This window comes from Lathyrus oleraceus, chromosome 2 (genome assembly GCF_024323335.1).
Source record: "Lathyrus oleraceus cultivar Zhongwan6 chromosome 2, CAAS_Psat_ZW6_1.0, whole genome shotgun sequence".
Taxonomy (NCBI): domain Eukaryota; kingdom Viridiplantae; phylum Streptophyta; class Magnoliopsida; order Fabales; family Fabaceae; genus Lathyrus; species Lathyrus oleraceus.
In genome coordinates, this window is record NC_066580.1 from 363,121,123 (window position 1) to 363,140,267 (window position 19,145).

The following is a 19,145-nucleotide window of genomic DNA, read 5'->3' on the forward strand; positions in this document are numbered from 1 at the left end:
TAGGCTGATGAATCATGGTGATGTCTTTGCTACTGAGGGTGAAGATGTTGACAGTGATTGTGATCTCGACTGCTGGGTCCGCCCGAGTGCACCAGGGGAAGTGATCAACAACTGGACTGCAGAGGATATTGTCCAAGTTACTCTTCAGACAGAGTAATTTTCTTTTGTTTTTTCATTCTGCACAAAACCCTACGTTCTGCCCAAGGCGTAGTGGTTCATTGTAGGGCCACATGTTTTCAATGATTATCATTAATAAAGGACGTTTTGCAAACAATTTTGTGATCCCTGTCTTTCTATTTTTGTCTTTCATTTTTCAAAAAAAAATAAAAATGGCAATGTTTTTGTTTTTGTGATTTTTTTGAACTCTTTTTCTAAAATAAAGCATTAAACATGCAGAAGTGATCTTATGGCATCCACTATGAACAAATCTGTTATGGCTCAGTATGATTTCGATAATCCCATCTACCAAGCTGAAGAGGAGAGTGATGAAGACAGTGAACTCCCGAAAGAATTGGCTCGATTGTTGAAACAGGAGGAGAGGGTCATCCAACCTCATCAGGAGGAGTTGGAGATTGTGAATCTTGGTACTGAGGACGCCAGAAGAGATATCAAGATCGGGGTTGCTTTGAAACCTGAGGTCAAGAGCAGGTTGATTGAGATACTGAGAGAGTACATGGAGATATTCGCCTGGTCTTATCAAGATATGCCTGGGCTGAATACTGATATTGTGGTTCACAGACTACCTCTCAGAGATGATTGTCCTTCGGTCAAACAGAAGCTTCGTAGAACGAGTCCTGATATGGCAGTGAAAATCAAGGAAGAGGTTCAGAAGCAGTTCGATGCTGGGTTTTTGTCAGTAACAACTTACCCACCGTGGGTAGCCAACATCGTTCCTGTGCCGAAGAAGGACGACAAAGTCAGAATGTGTGTCGACTACCGGGATTTGAACAGGGCGAGTCCGAAAGATGATTTCCCATTACCTCACATCGATGTATTGGTGGATAATACGACTCAGTCCTCGGTATTCTCTTTCATGGATGGATTCTCGGGCTATAATCAGATCAAGATGGCGCCAGAAGACATGGAAAAGACGACATTCATTACACCTTGGGGCACGTTCTGCTATAAGGTGATGCCATTTGGGCTGAAGAATGCCGGTGCCACCTATCAGAGGGCAATGACGACTCTCTTTCATGACATGATGCACAAAGAAATTGAAGTGTACGTGGATGATATGATTGCAAAGTCGCAGACAGAAGAGGGGCACTTGGTAAATTTGCAGAAGTTATTTGATAGATTGGTCAAGTTCAAACTGAGGCTGTATCCAAACAAGTGTACGTTTGGTGTGAGATCAGGGAAGCTGTTAGGCTTCATTGTCAGTGAAAAAGGGATTGAGGTTGATCCAGCAAAAGTCAAAGTTATTCAGGAGATGCCTGAACCGAAAACCGAAAAGCAGGTTCGTGGGTTTTTAGGGAGATTGAATTACATTGCAAGGTTTGTGTCTCACCTAACTGCCACGTGTGAACCGATATTCAAATTGCTTAGAAAGAATCAGGCGATCAAGTGGAATGATGATTGTCAGAAAGCTTTTGACAAGATTAAAGAGTATTTACAGAAACCTCCAATCCTGATTCCTCCAGTTCCAGGGAGACCATTGATAATGTACCTGTCAGTGACCGAGAACTCGATGGGGTGTGTATTGGGACAGCATGACGAGTATGGTCGAAAAGAGCATGCCATATACTACCTTAGCAAAAAGTTTACCGACTGTGAAACCAGATATTCACTACTCGAGAAAACTTGCTGTGCTTTGGCCTGGGCTGCTCGCCGACTGAGGCAGTATATGTTGAACCATACTACCTTGTTGATTTCTAAGATGGATCCAGTGAAATACATCTTTGAGAAGCCGGCTCTCACTGGACATGTTGCCCGTTGGCAGATGATCTTAACAGAATATGATATTCAGTACACGTCGTAGAAGTCTATCAAGAGTAGTGTTTTGTCAGATTATCTCGCCGAACAACCGATCGACGACTATCAGCCTATGATGTTTGAATTCCCTGATGAGGACATCATGTATCTTAAGATGAAAGATTGTGAAGAGCCTCTTGTCGAGGAAGGACCGGATCCTGATGACAAGTGGACCTTGATGTTTGATGGGGCTGTGAATGTGAATGGTAACGGTGTTGGCGCAGTGCGGATCAATCCCAAAGGTGCTCATATACCTTTTTCTGCCAGATTGACGTTTGATGTCACCAACAACGAAGCTGAGTATGAGGCTTGTATCATGGGGATAGAGGAAGCCATTGATTTGAGAATCAAAACTCTTGATATATTTGGAGATTCCGCTCTAGTGATCAATCAGGTCAATGGAGATTGGAATATGAACCAGCCGCATTTGATTCCGTATAGAGATTACACAGGAAGAATACTGACGTTCTTCAAGAAGGTGAAGTTGTACCATGTTCCCCGGGATGAGAATCAGATGGCTGATGCTTTAGCTACTTTATCTTCCATGATAAAAGTTCATTGGTGGAATCATGTGCCACTTGTTGCGGTGAATCGACTCGAGAGGCCTGCGTATGTGTTTGCAGCCGAGTCTGTTGTTGCGATTGATGAGAAACCGTGGTAATATGACATCAAGAACTTCCTCAAGACTCAGGAGTATCCTGAAGGTGCATCAAAGAATGATAAGAAGACCCTGAGAAGGCTAGCTGGAAGCTTTTATCTGAATCAGGATGATGTGCTGTACAAAAGGAACTTTGACATGGTCTTGCTCAGATGCGTGGATAGACACGAAGCAGACATGTTGATGCAAGAAGTGAACGAGGGTTCGTTTGGTACCCATGCTGGTGGTCATGCAATGTCGAAGAAATTATTGAGAGCCGGTTATTACTGGATGACTATGGAATCCGATTGCTTCACGTACGCTCGGAAATGCCATAAGTGCCAAATCTATGCTGATAAGGTGCATGTACCACCAAGTCCGTTGAATGTCATGAACTCGCCTTGGCCGTTCGCCATGTGGGGCATTGACATGATTGGGAAGGTTGAGCCTACTGCTTCGAATGGACATCGTTTCATCCTGGTTGCGATTGACTACTTCACCAAGTGGGTGGAAGCGGCTTCCTATACCAATGTTACCAAACAAGTGGTTGCCCGGTTCATCAAGAAAGAAATCATCTGTCGTTATGGAGTTCCTGAGAGAATCATCACTGACAATGGTTCGAATCTCAATAATAAGATGATGAGAGAGCTTTGCAGAGATTTCAAGATTGAACATCACAATTCTTCTCCGTACAGACCAAAGATGAATGGTGTTGTAGAGGCGGCAAACAAGAATATCAAGAAGATTGTGCAGAAGATGGTCGTTACGTACAAGGATTGGCATGAGATGCTACCCTTCGCCTTGCATGGGTACCGTACCTCAGTGCGTACGTCGACCAGGGCAACCCCGTACTCCCTTGTGTATGGTATGGAAGCAGTCCTACCAGTTGAGGTGGAGATCCCTTCTCTGAGGGTATTATTGGATGTCAAGATGGATGAAGCCGAGTGGATTCGTACAAGGGTTAATGAGTTAAGCCTTATCGAAGAGAGACGGCTAGCAGCTGTGTGCCATGGGCAGTTGTATCAGAGAAGGATGAAGCGAGCCTTTGATCAGAAAGTGCGTCCTCGGACATTTCAAACTGGTGATCTAGTTTTGAAGAGGATCCTTCCTCCCGGTACAGATAACAGGGGCAAGTGGACTCCTAATTACGAAGGTCCATATGTTGTTAAGAAGGTCTTCTCCGGTGGAGCCTTGATGCTTACAACTATGGATGGTGAAGATTTCCCGTCCCCTGTTAACTCAGATGTAGTCAAAAAATACTTCGCATGAATTGACCCGCTGGACGAAAAGAATAAAAGAGTCCAGGCAAAAAGGGGCATCCCGGCGAACCAAAAAAACAGAAAGAAAAGGGTTCGGGCAAAAATTAGGGAATAAAATGAAAAGAATTTGTACACCCGGTAAGTCGAAAACCCGCAAGGGCGACTTAGGCAAAAATGGGTATCCCGGTGGATTGAAAACCCGAAAGGGCGATCCAGCCAAAAGAGGGATTAAAGCGAAGACTACAGTCTGAGTTGTCTGTACTTCATTGCACTTCATTCGTCTGCCATCTCGAAAGATGCGATCGGTCCAGTCAGTCTTCTCAGAAAGCAAGGAAGCTGGGAGGAGAACTAATGATCTGTGGGTTATAACAGAATTGGGAAATAGTGGATGCCGTATTCACATTGCCATTAGGATAGTGTGTTTTCCTTTTGTGCGCAATTACCTCTTTCTAGGGATTGCTTCCCAATGTATTTGCCTTTTCAGGCACATTTTCAATCAATAAAAGTTGTTATTCATATAAATAGCTCACTTGTTTTTATTTTACTGTTTTGTTTGCAAAAACGTCCGAATTTTTGATAAACGTTGCATATAATAAAACATGAAGGCTTAACAATAACTTGTAGAAGGATGAAACATTTGAAAATCATTTTGAATGTTGAGGACACTTGAGCGTCTCTTGTCCATGTACCCCTGGGGCATTGTGTTTTGCTGTATTGCAGGTCGTCATCTGTGAGCATGTTCCCCAGCGGTTTCTTCTTCGAGCGAGTTTGATATCTGTCAGAGCTGTGTTCCCCTGCAGAGGTGTCTGTGGATGGTATCTTCTTTCCTCAGCAGATGTAAGGATTGCATACCCCCAGCAGGCCTGTGTTGGCAGGTTTCCCCAGTTGAGGATCCCCGCTGAGTGACTGGTAGATGTTTTCCCCAGGAGGGTTTCCCCAGCGGAGTTTGTCATGAGGATGTTGTTTCCCAGCAGTCGGGTTTGTGATGTGGTTATCCCCAGCATGGCCGTGAGTGTTTCTCCCCAGCAGGGTTGTGGAAGTTTATTTCCAGTATGACATGACGTGTCATCATTCCCCAACAGAGTTGTTACTCTCCCCACCAGAGTGGTTCTCCTTATCAGGAAGGTGTGGGTTTTTCCTCAGCAGTTCCCCGAGTGGAGCGGGTTTCATGAAATATTTCTCCAGCAGAGTTATCCCATCAGTGGATTGGGCAAGTTCCCGTAGCAGAGTTGCATCCCCAGCTGAGTTTATCCCCATTTGTGGATTGGATGGGTCGTTCCCAGTGGAGTAGTGGTTATTCCCCGAAGCAGAGCTATTCTACCTAAGGTTTGGTGGAATCTTCCCCAGTGAAGTCGCTTTATCAATCTCTGGTAAAGATGTCTTGTTACTCCCTGGCGAGTACTATCCCTGAAGAGTTGCCTGGTCTACTTCCCCAGCGGAGTATTGTTTATTTGCTTCCCAAGCAGAGTCCCCGAGTGGATTTGGATTATGAAGGATGTTCCCCAGCAGGGTTTATCCTGTCCCGGCATCAGTTTTGTTTTCTCCAGCATGAGTGAGAAGTCGGTGCTTTCTCCGCAAAGCATTTCCCCAACAAGGCTCTCCCCGCGGAGTATTCTTCAAGCAGATTTCCTCAGCAAAGTCTCCCCACAGAGTTGGAGTATCTGATCAGTTCGGCTCCCTAGCCGGAGTTCATTTTGCATTTTGCATATAGTGATCATTGAATCCTCAAATCGCGTAGCATTTCCATTCATAATGGAGCATTACGCCATAGAAAAATTCAATTATATGCATTCATGTGTTAACCCGATCAGACCGTCTCCCCGGCAGAGGCAACTTCTTGTTCGACGTCTGTACAGCGCTTTCGCTACAGTTGCTCTTGACGGCACTCAGGATTGGTACCCCCAGAGAGGTTTATTTCCTCATCCGTTGGTGAAAGAAAAACCTGGTTCTACCCAGTAGCCTCCTAGTAGATGTGGGTGTGTCTGATCTCTCCATGTAGAGTCTACCCCTTAAGCAGAAAGTGTCCATCCTTTCCTGCCATTTCCCCACTGAGATACATCCTCGTGGATGAGGGTTGCTTCCGTTCCCTCCCTAATGGGATGGGTTTTCCCTATTGAGTTCTTTCCTCATTAGGATGAGTCTTGATTCAATTTGCCTTTTTGGATCGATCCTAAATTGGCTTCTTGTTGACTGTCTCTTGTGTTGCCCTGGGGCATGAATGAATAGTGGCTCACTAACCGGTACTCATTCATCTTATCCTCAGCGGAATTTGTGGCTTCTACCTACAAACCGGTAGCTGTAAGTCCTATCGTCGTGGTTTTCTACCTACAAACCGGTAGTTGTAAAATACCACTTTCATCCCCTAGCAAAGGTAACCTTTGTGGTTCATTCCGTCGGTTGGCTTCTACCTACAACCCGGTAGTTGTAAGTCCTATCTTTGTGGTTTTCTACCTACAAATCGGTAGTTGTAAAATCCCACTTTCATCCCCTTGGTGGAGTTAACCCTGTGTGCTCATCTTATCGATGACTGGTTACTTTCCCGTGGTTTTCTACCTACTAACCGGTAGATGTAATCCCCTCTTTACAGTTATCAGTATCCAGTTTGCGGTATTGATATTCTTTTCCCCTCTGGATACTTGCCTTGATCAAGCAGTATTGTCCCCAGTGGGTCTTCCCCTTTCTTTTGGGTATTTGCTCCGAGTCAGCAATTTTATCCTCTTTTGATTGGTCAGCTTTTGCATACCTAGTCCTGGTACCCTGATGCCTTTCTTTTCGGTCGTTTATCCATCTAACAACCTGCAACCCGGTTATGGATAATCTTCCATGCGAGTGTGTTATCTACGTTTTGACGGCTATAGATAATATGTCTCATGCACTCTCTGGTCAGTCTTTTGATTGTTTTCTCCAGCAGAGTAAGATTCGTATTCCTTGTGGAATCGAATTTCCATCCTTTAACAAGTTTGCTTTCGCTCTCTTCAGGATGATTTCGGTCGTTTTATCCATCTAACAACCTACAACCCGGTTATGGATAATCTTCCATGCGAGTCTATTATCTACGTTTTGACGGCTATAGGTAATCTGTCTCACGCGCTCTTGGGTCGAAGTCGTCCTCCCCAGTCGAGTAAGATTCGTATTCCTTGTGGAATTGAATGTCCATCCTCTAACAAGACTGCTTTTCTAGCCCTCTTCAGGATGTTGAGTGTTTTTTGAACACAAACCAATTCACGTTTTGGTCGGTCACCTGTTTTCTGCCTACAACCCAGCATCCTTGGTGTTCCTTCCTGTCTACTCTCTGTCATGACCTTGATCCCCAGTGATTTTCCTCCTCTCCGTTGGTGTCGATAAACGTCGAGTTTTTCCCCATCATCCATTGATGATTTGGTTGTGTTCGCTCTCCCTAGAAGAGTCCTCCTCTCCATTGGTGTCGATAAACGTCGAGTTTTTCCTATGCGTCCGTTGGCGTATAGTTGATATCTTTCCCCACAGGGTCGTCCCCAGAAGTTTACTCCTCTCCGTTGGTGTCGATAAACGTCGAGTTTTTCCTATGCGTCCGATGATGTATAGTTGCTTATCCCTCACAGATCATTCATTAATGACTGTTGATTCCCCTCAGAGTTGTTCCTCCTCTCCGTTGGTGTCGATAAACGTCGAGTTTTTCCTATTCGTCCTATGACGTCTAGTTGTACCTTTCCCCAAGTGGATTTACCTCCCCGTTGGTTTCGATAAACGTTGTGTTTTTCTCATTCGTCCGATGACGTCTCATTGTATACCCTATTCCCAGTCATTCATTAAATTCTGGTTGATTTCCCAGCCAGAATCCCCAGTAGACGTCCTATTTGGTGTCCGGTTGTGGTCTCCCTTTCGTCCTATGACGTGTGGCTGAGTTTTCTCCTTCTCCGTTGGTGTCGATAAACGTTGAGTCTCCCTTTCGTCCTATGACGTCTGGCTGAGTTTTCTCCTTCTCCGTTGGTGTCGATAAACGTTGAGTCTCCCTTTCGTCCTATGACGTCTAGCTGAGTTTTCTCCTTCTCCGTTGGTGTTGATAAACGTTGAGTCTCCCTTTCGTCCTATGACGTCTGGTTGAGTTTCCTCCTTCTCCGTTGGTGTCGATAAACGTTGAGTCTCCCTTTCGTCCTATGACGTCTGGTTGAGTTTTCCCATTCATTCATTAATGATTGGTTACCTCTCCGTTGGTCTTGGTAAACGTTGAGTTTTTCCCTATTCGTCCTATGACGTCTAGTTGTACCTGTCCCCATGTGGATTTACCTCTCCGTTGGTCTTGGTAAACGTTGAGTTTTTCCCATTACGTCCGCTGACGTATGGTTGTATCTCTCTTTCCATTCATTCATTAATGATTGGTTACCTCTCCGTTGGTTTTGGTAAACGTTGAGTTTTTCCCATTGCGTCCGCTGACGTATGGTTGTATCCTTTCCTGGTTATCCCCAGTAGAGTTGAGTTACCTCTCCGTTGGTTTTGGTAAACGTTGAGTGTTTCCTAGTTGTCCGTTGGCATCTAGTTGAGATGATTTTTGTTCCCATTCATCGTGTGTCGATGTCTGGATGTGCTTTACCCTGAAAAGAAAGAAGAAAACAACAAAAACAGAAAAATTCCCAGCAGTGTGCAAATTTCTACGGTTCTTGGTATTCAAACCCTGTTTACCCTGAAAGTCTGACAGCCGTTGCTCTCATCCATTCGGGTTCCCAGTTGATTGAATAGGGGAAGTTGTAGCACCTCAAATTTGCACCCTACCTTTTTGTACATTCATTTCATATTAGGTCATTAACAAAACATGGTCCACTGCATAACATTGCATTGTCCATTTGCCCAAGTGCAAGCTCAGTTGACAAATTAGGTCAAACTGGTCAGGAGATCAGTCAGTCAAGCAAGCAAGTGCCATTTTCATTGAGACAAGGCCCTAGGGTTGATTTATCAAGCTCATATGGTCCAAGGATCATTTTGAAGTGATTTGGCCAAAGATTGGATGCTCAGAAGTCATCAGTCATTGTTCAGTCAACCAGAAACCCTAGAAAATCAACTGTGGTCAACTGTGCCTGATTTTATGGATTGGAAGGTGTGAGATGGTTTGAAAGGCCTCATTCATGTCCATACAAGTCTCATTTGACATATCAAAGACCAAGGTTGAAGATTTGGAGGTCAGACAAGAAGTTTCCTAAAATGGCAGGTGACCTGTAATTTCAGCTGCCTAAAATGGAAAGTTCTTCTCCTCAAAATAACTTCATCATACAAGCTTCAAATAGAATTTTGTCCAACATGAAAGTTGAAGATCTTGATCTCACCATTCCAAAAAGTCCAAGAACTTGAAATTCCCATGTGTGGTTAGCAAGATATGGTCCAGTCGTTTTCCAAAAATGCCCGAAATCAAAGTGGCATAACTCTCACATGGAACGGCCAAATTGAATGGTTTTTCTTTGAGCAAATCACATTTAATGTGTGCTTTCATAATCCATCATCACATTTTGCCAAAAGCATTCACACAAAAAGGTCAATTTTCAAGTGCACTAATTAAAATCCAAGGGCAAAATGGTCCAATTTGAGAAATATTTGGAATTTTGAGATGAGGCTTTTTGTAACACCTTCCAAATATCATTTGTGACCTGTTTGAACCAAGTTTGGAGAGAAAAACCAGCTGCATTAACCAAGGGCATTTTGGCCAAAGTGGTGAAATTGCACATTACACTAATCATCCTAATTTGCTTAATTTGGATTAATTTTTGATTAAGCATTGGTATAAATAGATAATTGTAACTGTAATCACGAAGCACTAATCATTTTCTTCAGATCCAAACAGAAAACTTTAACATTTTCTCTCACTTTTTTCACTTTGAACTTTCACATTTTTTTCCAAATTCATCAATAATTCGTGAATGTTGTTGCAATTGCTTGGTGAATTCTTCATGTGCAGGTCGTGTATAACTTCTGTTTGAAGCATTTGGAGGAGAAAGACGAGCCAAAAACCAACTGTTGAAAGCATCATCTCCAATGGCAGTCGCAAATTCACGTGGATTCTTGCACGTTTGAGCCGAAGTTTCTTCATCATTCACCTCCTACAGCTTAATACTACTTCTGTTTTCGCGAATCGGATCAAAAGAAGCAAAGATTTCACAACTGCCATCGATCAAGGTTGGAATTCGAATCTAACTATTTGCCAAATTTCTATGTGCTTCTTGTAGGTCTTAGTTTGTAGAGTGCTAAGATGCTTGTAGTTTCGATTTTAACCAATTATTGAGAGAGAAATCTAGGATTAAAGATTGCATGTCAAAACTTCATTCGATCGATTCGCAGTGTATATGAACTTCTGGACGATTTAATCATGATATCGGTAATCTACGTGCTTAGACCTTTCTATCCATATATGGTTTGCGCGATTTGGTTGAGAGATGGCCATAACCGAATTTGGACTCAAGAACGATGAAGAACGCGCAATTTCTGGAAAATGAAGGCTGTTTGATCTTGTTGCCATGCGTTTCAATTTGAATTCATGTTTGGCGCCGGATCCAGCAAATAGAACGCTGCCACCAAATTAATGAGTTGCGACGTCGTTTTTGGCCTGGCTTCAACAATTTCAAAATTGCCACTGCGTTTTAATTCATCTCATAATTCCATTAAATAAATATTCCATAATTCCACAAAACTTCAAAAAATCAAAACAAATCCATTTTTAATCCAAATTTCGTGAGACTTTTTTTGTTAGCTTCATAATTTTGTCTAGAATTTTATAGGTATGATAGCTCAAGTTGTGCCTGGTGATATTTTTGAATGGCTGACATGTGTATATTTTTTGTATGTTTTGCCATTTAATTCACAAAATACTCATGCTTGCTCCAAATTGAATGAAATTTCACATGAAGAATTTTGACACATTTCTGGAGATTTTGGTATATCATTTGTGATATTTGGACCTCTGGTTTGATAGATATGATTTATTCTTTTTGAGTGTGACAATATATGTCACATTATGATATGCTGAGTTCATGAATTAATTTACCATGCTTCCACTAGGCCTATGGCTCTGATTTTTTGCATGAGATACAATATGTATGCTAACTTTCAACATGATTTTTCGTGGATGTAATTGGTCCATTTTCTAATTGATTTGGATTTTTGATTGCTGTTTAGCATCTTTGGGTTGTTTCTTGTGTAACAAACTTTACATGTGTTGTTGATTGCTCATACTATATCATATGAATGTGAAATTTGATGGAGTGATTCATAACATGTTTAGGTGTAGTTTGGCTTTGGTCCCATCCATTTCTTAATTGTTTTCACTGTTTGGTATGTGATTAAAGTTGATGCTCATTCTATTACCATTCGTTGACTTGTTTGAATTGCTGCTGACTTTATGATTTTCATTGACCTACTTCCTGTTGTCCAAATGGCATGAAAATTGATATGTAGCTCATTGAGTGTGTCCTGTTTAGGCTGGAATTTTTGTGGAATTTATTGAGCTGTTTAAGTATTTGATTGAGTGTGATCTTTCTGTTTGCTCCTATATGACTCATAATTGCCTAGCTTGATCTAATTTGTGCATGAAATTAATTTGGTGTATGGTTTAGGCATGAGACCAATTGCATTTGCTTTTGATTTGTTTTAATGTGATTTTGGTTTGTTTGCACTTGCTGTTTATAACTTTTTATCCCCTTTGGACCCTAGGCTTGGCCTAGTGGTCTAGTTTCTCACATTTGGTTTGGATTTTCAGGATGAAATGCACAATGCTTAAGGAGATTGCTTCAAGGCAATTTGAATTGAGTTTGGTTGATGTTTATGAACTAACTTGACTTTGTGTTGTAGGGATTAAAGCTTGAGCTTGGGATTATAGCTTGCACTTGTGTGCATTAACTTGTGTTGTCTGTATAGATTGACTTTTGCTGTTTATTATTGGTTTGTCTGAGTACTGATGATACTTGATTGATTTTAGGTACATTAAGTTGCTTACAGTTCTTTAAGAACTTGCTTGCTGCTGCTTGGTTTTTAGACCAATTGAGGTAGGACTTCTATTCTTCATGTAGTCTGGAAGACCTGGCCTGTTACTTGGCCAGGCGACTGTCTGAAGTCCTCCTTAAGAGACGATGTTTGTGGTTGTTTACATTTGTGCCCAAGCAGGTAAAGACCTCTATGAGGAAATTGGTGGATCAAAGGGATATGCAATCTATCCCCCACTATTCTGTTGAGTCGTCCCTCTGCTCACACCACTGTGTTGATGCATTGGGACACAAACCCAAGATCTTGTGCTGTTGCACAATCGAGTCAGAGTCTTGAGCGTAGAAGGGTCCCTCCATTCTGGACCCACGCTCCTTTGTCTGAAGCTCTCCCTGGTCAGGGATAAGAGCTGTGAAGTCTAATCTTCACTCACCTTTCATCAGCTTCACCTTAGCCCCTCAATGGCAAGGTTAAGAGCTAACCTTACCCCGATACAAAGGCTTGTTTGTTGAGGTTGATATGACCCCTCCACTAAAGCCTAGCCCTGATCTTTGAGCCCCTTGTTGGTGTGTTTATTTCATGTTGTATATGTTTGTGTGGTGTGATTGTATCCCCTAGGTTTGCTAGACTCCGTGTAGTCTCGTTTGCATGTCAATTATGGTAGCACGGTTCCTTCGTATAGGACTTCCTTTCTTGCTTGAGCTTTCCTAAAACACAAACAAACATTATCCCCTCTTAAGGATACGTTAACTCCTTCTACTACAGGTGAGTAAGTCTCCAAAGGTCGAGCATCCGGTAGATTGCGTAGTGACGTCGTCCACTTAAAAAACACAAACCAACAAGAATAGTTTAGCCGAACTACGGCAACTCTGATTCTCATGTCCAGATGAGATACGTAGGCACGAGATGCGATGTCTTGTCGAGTTTGACTAACAACTAACACCAATTCTTTTCTCTCGCCCTCGTTGCGATTGAGACCTTCCCTTTCTCTTGCCTTGGTTGCAATCGAGACCCTTCTTCTTGTTGTGTGCTTGGAAGCTGATGTAAGTCCATCGAGTGGCGTTCGGGTTCCAGTGTGAGTTCGTTTGGTTCGGATGCTGATGTAAGCCCAGTGATTGGCATTCAGGCTCCACGTTTGCCTCTTTGTGTTTGTTTTGGTTCGGATGCTGATGTAAGTCCAGTGATTGGCATTCGGGCTCCATGTTTGCCTTTGCCTGTGTTTGTTTGTGTGCGTGTTAGCCGAGCTACGAATGCTCTGATTCTCCTTCGTCCAAAGGAGATACGTATGCATAGGATGCGATATCCTAGCGAGCATGTGTCGTTTCCCCAGTCCGAACTACTGTGACTCTGATGTCTTTGCTTGATAGACTAAGTAGGCCCAGGACGCGATGTCCTGCCGAGTCAGTCTTGTCCGTTTTCTTGTGTCTCTTTCAGCCTATATAGATGTTTATGTGAGCAGTGTTTTAGCAACCATTTTCCTTCCTTTTGTGCGTGGATCCCGTCGAGTACGACGGATGCGCAGGGGTGCTAATACCTTCCCTTCGCATAACCGACTCCCGATCCCATTCTCTTTGGTCGCGAGACCATGCTTTTTCCAGGTTTACTCTGAGCGTTTCCTTTCCCTCTTTTGGGATATATAACGCACGGTGGCGGCTCTGTTGTTCTTGTTTTCCCGCCGGTTTTTCGCGTAATGCGACAACAGGATACATGGGTTGTTGATAGGGAATTGGTTGTTGAACATATTGCTGAGGTGGATATTGTTGTGGTTTCCTTCTTGGAGGAGCTCTTCCTTGACCAACGGTCACAACATTTGTTTCCCCTTCCTTCTTTTTAGGAAACCCTCCAGAGAACTTCTTTTGATTAGCGTTTGAAGTTCCAGCTACAGCCGCCAGCTTGCCATTCCTTATACCATATTCCACGCGAGCTCCTATAGCAACAAGCTCGGAGAATCCCAGAGAAGCACTTCCAACCATCTTCTCGTAGAATTGGGGTTGGACAGTGTCGATGAACAGTTCGGCCAATTCCTTCTCAGCAAGAGGTGGCTCAACTTGAGAAGCCAACTCCCTCCATCTCTGAGCGTATTCTTTAAAGGACTCCTTATCATGCTGAAACATGCTCTGCAGCTGTCTCCTGTCAGGCGCCATATTCATATTATATTTGTAATGTTTTATGAATGCGTCTGACAGGTCCTGGAAACACCTGATCCTGTTCTGATCCAGACTTAGATACCACTTGGAAGGAGCCCCACTCAAGCTGTCTTGAAAGCAGTGGATCATCAGCTTGTCATCCTCCACGTGTGCAGCCATTTTTCGATAATACATGATGATATGGCTTTTTGGACAAGTGTGCCCCTTGTATTTGTCGAAGTCCGGGGTTTTGAATTTTGCTGGAATCACCAACCCGAATACAAGGCACATTTCTTTGGCAGCAGATCCAAAGACGTGGTCTCCTTCTAGATCTCTGAACTTTTTCTCAAGGAGCTGCATGTTCTCCTTTACCTCCCTGAAATCCTCGAATCTCACTTCGTCACCAGCAACAGTTGAGTCGACAGTCTGATACATGTGGTTTTGATCTTCATAATGAGGAACATGCCTAGCATAGGCGGCTGGTGGGACCACAGTATGGATGACTGGACGTGCGTCAGTGTAAACTGGTAATGGCACAGCTTGTTGGACAGATTGCCCCATTTCGTGCACCACCTCCGCTCGGGGGACAAAATCATAGGGTAGCCCATATGGAGGAAGGGTTGAGGGTAACGTCCTTTGAGGTGGGACTTCCACTGCTGGGCCCGTGGTCTCTGAAATAACGGTCGCTTGTGGAACCTCAAACCTGAAGGTTAAAGCTTGCAGTATCTCTGGCATCTGGGACATGCCTCCTTTGATTTCGTCTAGTTCAGCTCTAACTCGGGCGCTCTCTTGTTCTTGTTCAGCCATTCTCTGTCTTGCTCTGGCACGAGTATTATACTGGTGTTGAAAATTCAGCGTGAAACTGGAGGAAGAAAGGGCGGAATGAGACTCTATTTTTTTTTGAAAATGTATGAATGCATGTATGGATGCATTTTGTTTGCAAAACTCTTGGTTAGTTTCAATCATTCATTTCAGAAATACCATAATACTTGTTCGCAAATATTTAAAGTAATAAGGAAATGAAACACAATAAAAATGAATCTCAAAAGCGATTTTTCATTAATCTCATATCCAAGTTCAAATACAAACAACGTGCTCATGGCTTATGGGCTTTCCGAACCGTAGCAAGGTCGGTAGTCAGCCCTTCTAGCATTGCCTTACAAAACTTAATGAAATTAAAGACTTGATGCGGGGTGTTCTCTGGACACATGCACCAATCAGCTTCTTGCAGCTTCTCAGGTAGCTCTTGCATGATGGAACTCGCAAATCCGGACAACTTTAGAAATTTGCCCTTCCACTCAGTGTAAAGCCCTTGAAGATCCTGAATGATGCGCACGTCTTCAGCCTTGGTCACCTCTATGTTCCTATAGAGGTTTCTCCAATATCTGCATTCACCTAGCAACACTATATAGGCAGCATCCTGATCCCCACCTTCAAGTGCCTGGATTCTAGCATCGACTCGATCCAAATGATGTTTCAACCGTGTGCAAACTCTTTCTGACTCTTCAGTCTTCAGCTTCTCGCGTTCCAGAGTATCCTTGTATTTCTGAATGGTATTCTCCAGCTCACGAGTACGAATCTCGGAAATTATCCGTGCTTCCCTTTTCATTTCAAGGGTCAGCTCCAAAGTCTTATTGAGTTTCTGAATCCGGAGTAGAGCTCTATCCAACTCCTCTTCCTTTGATTTGAACACCGATTTAGTGCTATAGAGCGCTTGTCCAAACTTCTCCCTCCTTGCTTCAGACTCTCTAGCTCTTTTATTGGAGACTTCAAGCTCTTTGTCCTTCTTTTGTTGATCGTCTTTCAAGTTCCCATTCTCTATCGAGACTTGGCCAAGCTTGATTCTCAAATCAGCATTTTCCAATTCCAACTCCTTGATACGGGCATTGAGCTTCTCTACATCTTCAGGTAATATGGGCTCTGGCTCAGGAACCAATGGATAGATAGAAGGATCCAATGGATAAGGGAGTTTAATCATCTGAACCCTCTCTCTAACCCAACAAGTGTAAGGCTCTTGGGCAATGACATTTCTCTTACCCAACTCCTTACCCTTTTTGATGACTGCTTGCCAAGACCTCTTGATTTTTCTCACCATGGGATGATCTGCTTCAATACCATGTAAGATGAAAGGCTCTAGAGCTTCATCTTTTGGAGGGCCATTCATAGGGTACCCATGCTGCCTTAGAGATAACATGGGGTTATAGTTGATGCGACCCTTGGTTCCTATCAACGGCACATTGGGGAAGTCTCCAATGCTGACAATCACATTCTCGGTTTCCCAATCCCTGATATACCACTTAACATGACTGGAGGTGAGGGAAGCTAACTTCTGGAAGGGCTTGAGTTCCTTTGAGACAAAAGGACCTTCTTCGGGCATATGGGATCTAAACCAGGCATGCAACAACTGTGCACAACATAAGACGATTCCTCCCTTCTTCTCATGACGATCATGGAGAGTGTAGTAGAGATCTGCCAAGAGGAACGATACAGGGTTACCAGAGAGGAAAATTCTCACCGCCAGGTGGTCCACGAAATGGTCAATATTTGGGAAGAGGACTATCCCATATATCAACACGGCTAACACAGCATAGACGGATTCCCAATCCCCTTCTTTTTCCATCTTCTTGGCTTGATCTTCCAAGAACTTCCTAGAAAAACCACTGAAAGGTCCTTTCACATCCCAATTATCCACGACTTCAGAAACTTTCAGACCCAAAGCTGAAGCTATTCTCTTGGGAGGAATATCTTCATCAAGCTTAGGAAATGGATTGTGATCCTTCAAATTCTGGCCTATGATCCTCTCAACCTCCTCCAAGGTAGGAGCCAACTGGAATTCAGAAAATGTGAAACAACGTAGAGGTGGATCATAGAACTGAGCAATAGTCACTGCGGTCATCATGTCCATCTTCTCATTCAGGATGTCCAGAACTCTTCCATAGTTTTGTACAAAGCTGTTGAGTTTGAGTGGTGTTATTTTGGCACTCAACTTCTGCAGGCTGGTAAGGTCCACGTTCTTGTATTTGAACTGAAAAGTGCCTCTTCTCTCAGGATTCATCTTGCTAACAAATCTTGGATTCCTGAAATAATGCGAAACAAACTAAGAGTTTTGCTTTTTATGCGTATGCAATGAATGGATGGATGGATGCAATGTTTTTTTTGTTGTTTTCTTTGGATAGGTTCAAAGGTCGGAGGTATGGATAAATTTGATTGCTTTTCCAAGACGGGGTTCTCACCGGATATGATCTAGGGCTTTGTTTACAAAGGATCCCCATAGTCATTGATTCACAAGAATGTTTGACGCTTACGGGAAATACTTTCCGGTCGTCAACTCCATCAAGGGAATCTATTCTAGGTGAGGTTCTCGTAACGACCCTTACGAAGTATTCACCTCGGGAGTCCGTATTACGCAACCATCGACTGGGTTCTAGACAGGGTACTCAGAGTCATGGATTCAAAAGACTGTTTGACGCTTACGGAAAATACTTTCCGGTCGTCAACTCCATCTAGAGAATCTATTCTGAGCGAGGTTCTCGTATCGATTCTTACGAAGTATCCACCTCGGGAATCCATACTACGCAACCATCATTCCTAGTTGGCCAAAGGTTCAATGTTCTAAAAGGTTCTTAGAGTCATGGACCCCTTTGAAACATCGAAGCTTACGAGGTATACACCTCAGGCGACAATATTTGCAAAAGGATCTACTCTAAGTGAGGTTCTCGTACCGACTCTTACGAAGTATACACCTCGGGAGTCCGTACTACTCAACCATCGTCCTATCTTATGTTTTTTCACTCTAGACTCGGGTGTAGAGTCTTTCCCACATGGTTTGCAACCAAATACCCAAATACCCAACACAGTGGAACCAATATACAACAAATATATCCATATAATAATAAAGATAAATAAAAGCAATAAATAAGGAAAAGCCACACAATTAAACAAACAAAGGCACACAAACGTCCTAACTAGGCTTGACTCGCTTAGGGATGGGGTGTCATTCCCCAGCAGTGTCGCCATCTCTCGCACGTCAAAAAATGGGGATACGACTACAAAGCGAAGCGCGATCGCACGCTCGCAATGATGGACTGAACAGAGTCGCCACCGAACTTTATTTATTCCTAAAAAGGAAAGGGGAAATATCGATAAAACCCAAGACAAAAGAAAGGATAAGATATGGTCATCGCAACCAATATCAGGGTTCGGGAGTCGATTACGCAAGGGGAAGGTATTAGCACCCCTCACGTCCGTTGTACTCAACGGGAACCATTAGGTCAATTGTGTGCGTTAATGTTAGTTTGAAATGTTAGGCTTTTCAAGTTATTAGGTGGGAAAGAAAGATTAAAAGAGAGGAAAATGTTTTTTGGATTTTGACGAAGGACTAAACCTAAGTTTTTTATTAATGGGCCTGACAAGATTTATAAATCCTGCTCCTACGTATCTCAATAGAGAAGTCAAGGCTTACGTAGTTCTAGGTAGAAAAATGTTTGTTTGTTGGTCGATTTTAGCGAAAGTCATACTGTATTAATCGACGAAAACATTATTTTACCCAAAACAGATGAGGAGTGAACGCATACCACACATCGAACGGATTTACAAATCTACATTCAGAAAAGCGTCATTTATCTCTACTCAACAATTGTGGCCGAAACATTGTTTTGTATCTCTTAAGACAATATATCTTTCATTTTAAAAGGTTTTTGATTAGTCGCACGGCGGCGAGAAAAGAGTTTGATTGGTTGGATGTGTTTTGAGTGATGGCGAGAACTTGGATGAGCGAGATATACATCTCGAATCCTAGCCTCAGGAGTGCATGGTATACACCATGTTCCATTTCCACCTTTTTTGAAAAAGGTTAAGATAGGAATTAAGTATTTTGGAATTTGATTGAGAAAGGGTTTGAAGAAACCGCATTGACAGTTTTAGAAGATGGTGAGAGTTAAGATTGGCGAGGCATACGTCTCAAATCTTAATCTCAGGAGTGCATGGTATACACCATGTTCCATTTCCACCTTTATTGAAAAAGTGTTAAATAATATTTAGGTATCTTAGATTTGATTGAGAAAGGGTTTGACGAAACCACATTGAGAATTTTAGACGATGGCGAGAGTTAAGATTGGCGAGGCATACGTCTCGAATCTTAATCTCAGGAGTGCATGGTATACACCATGTTCCATTTCCACCTTTATTGAAAGAGTGTTAAATAAGAATTAGGTA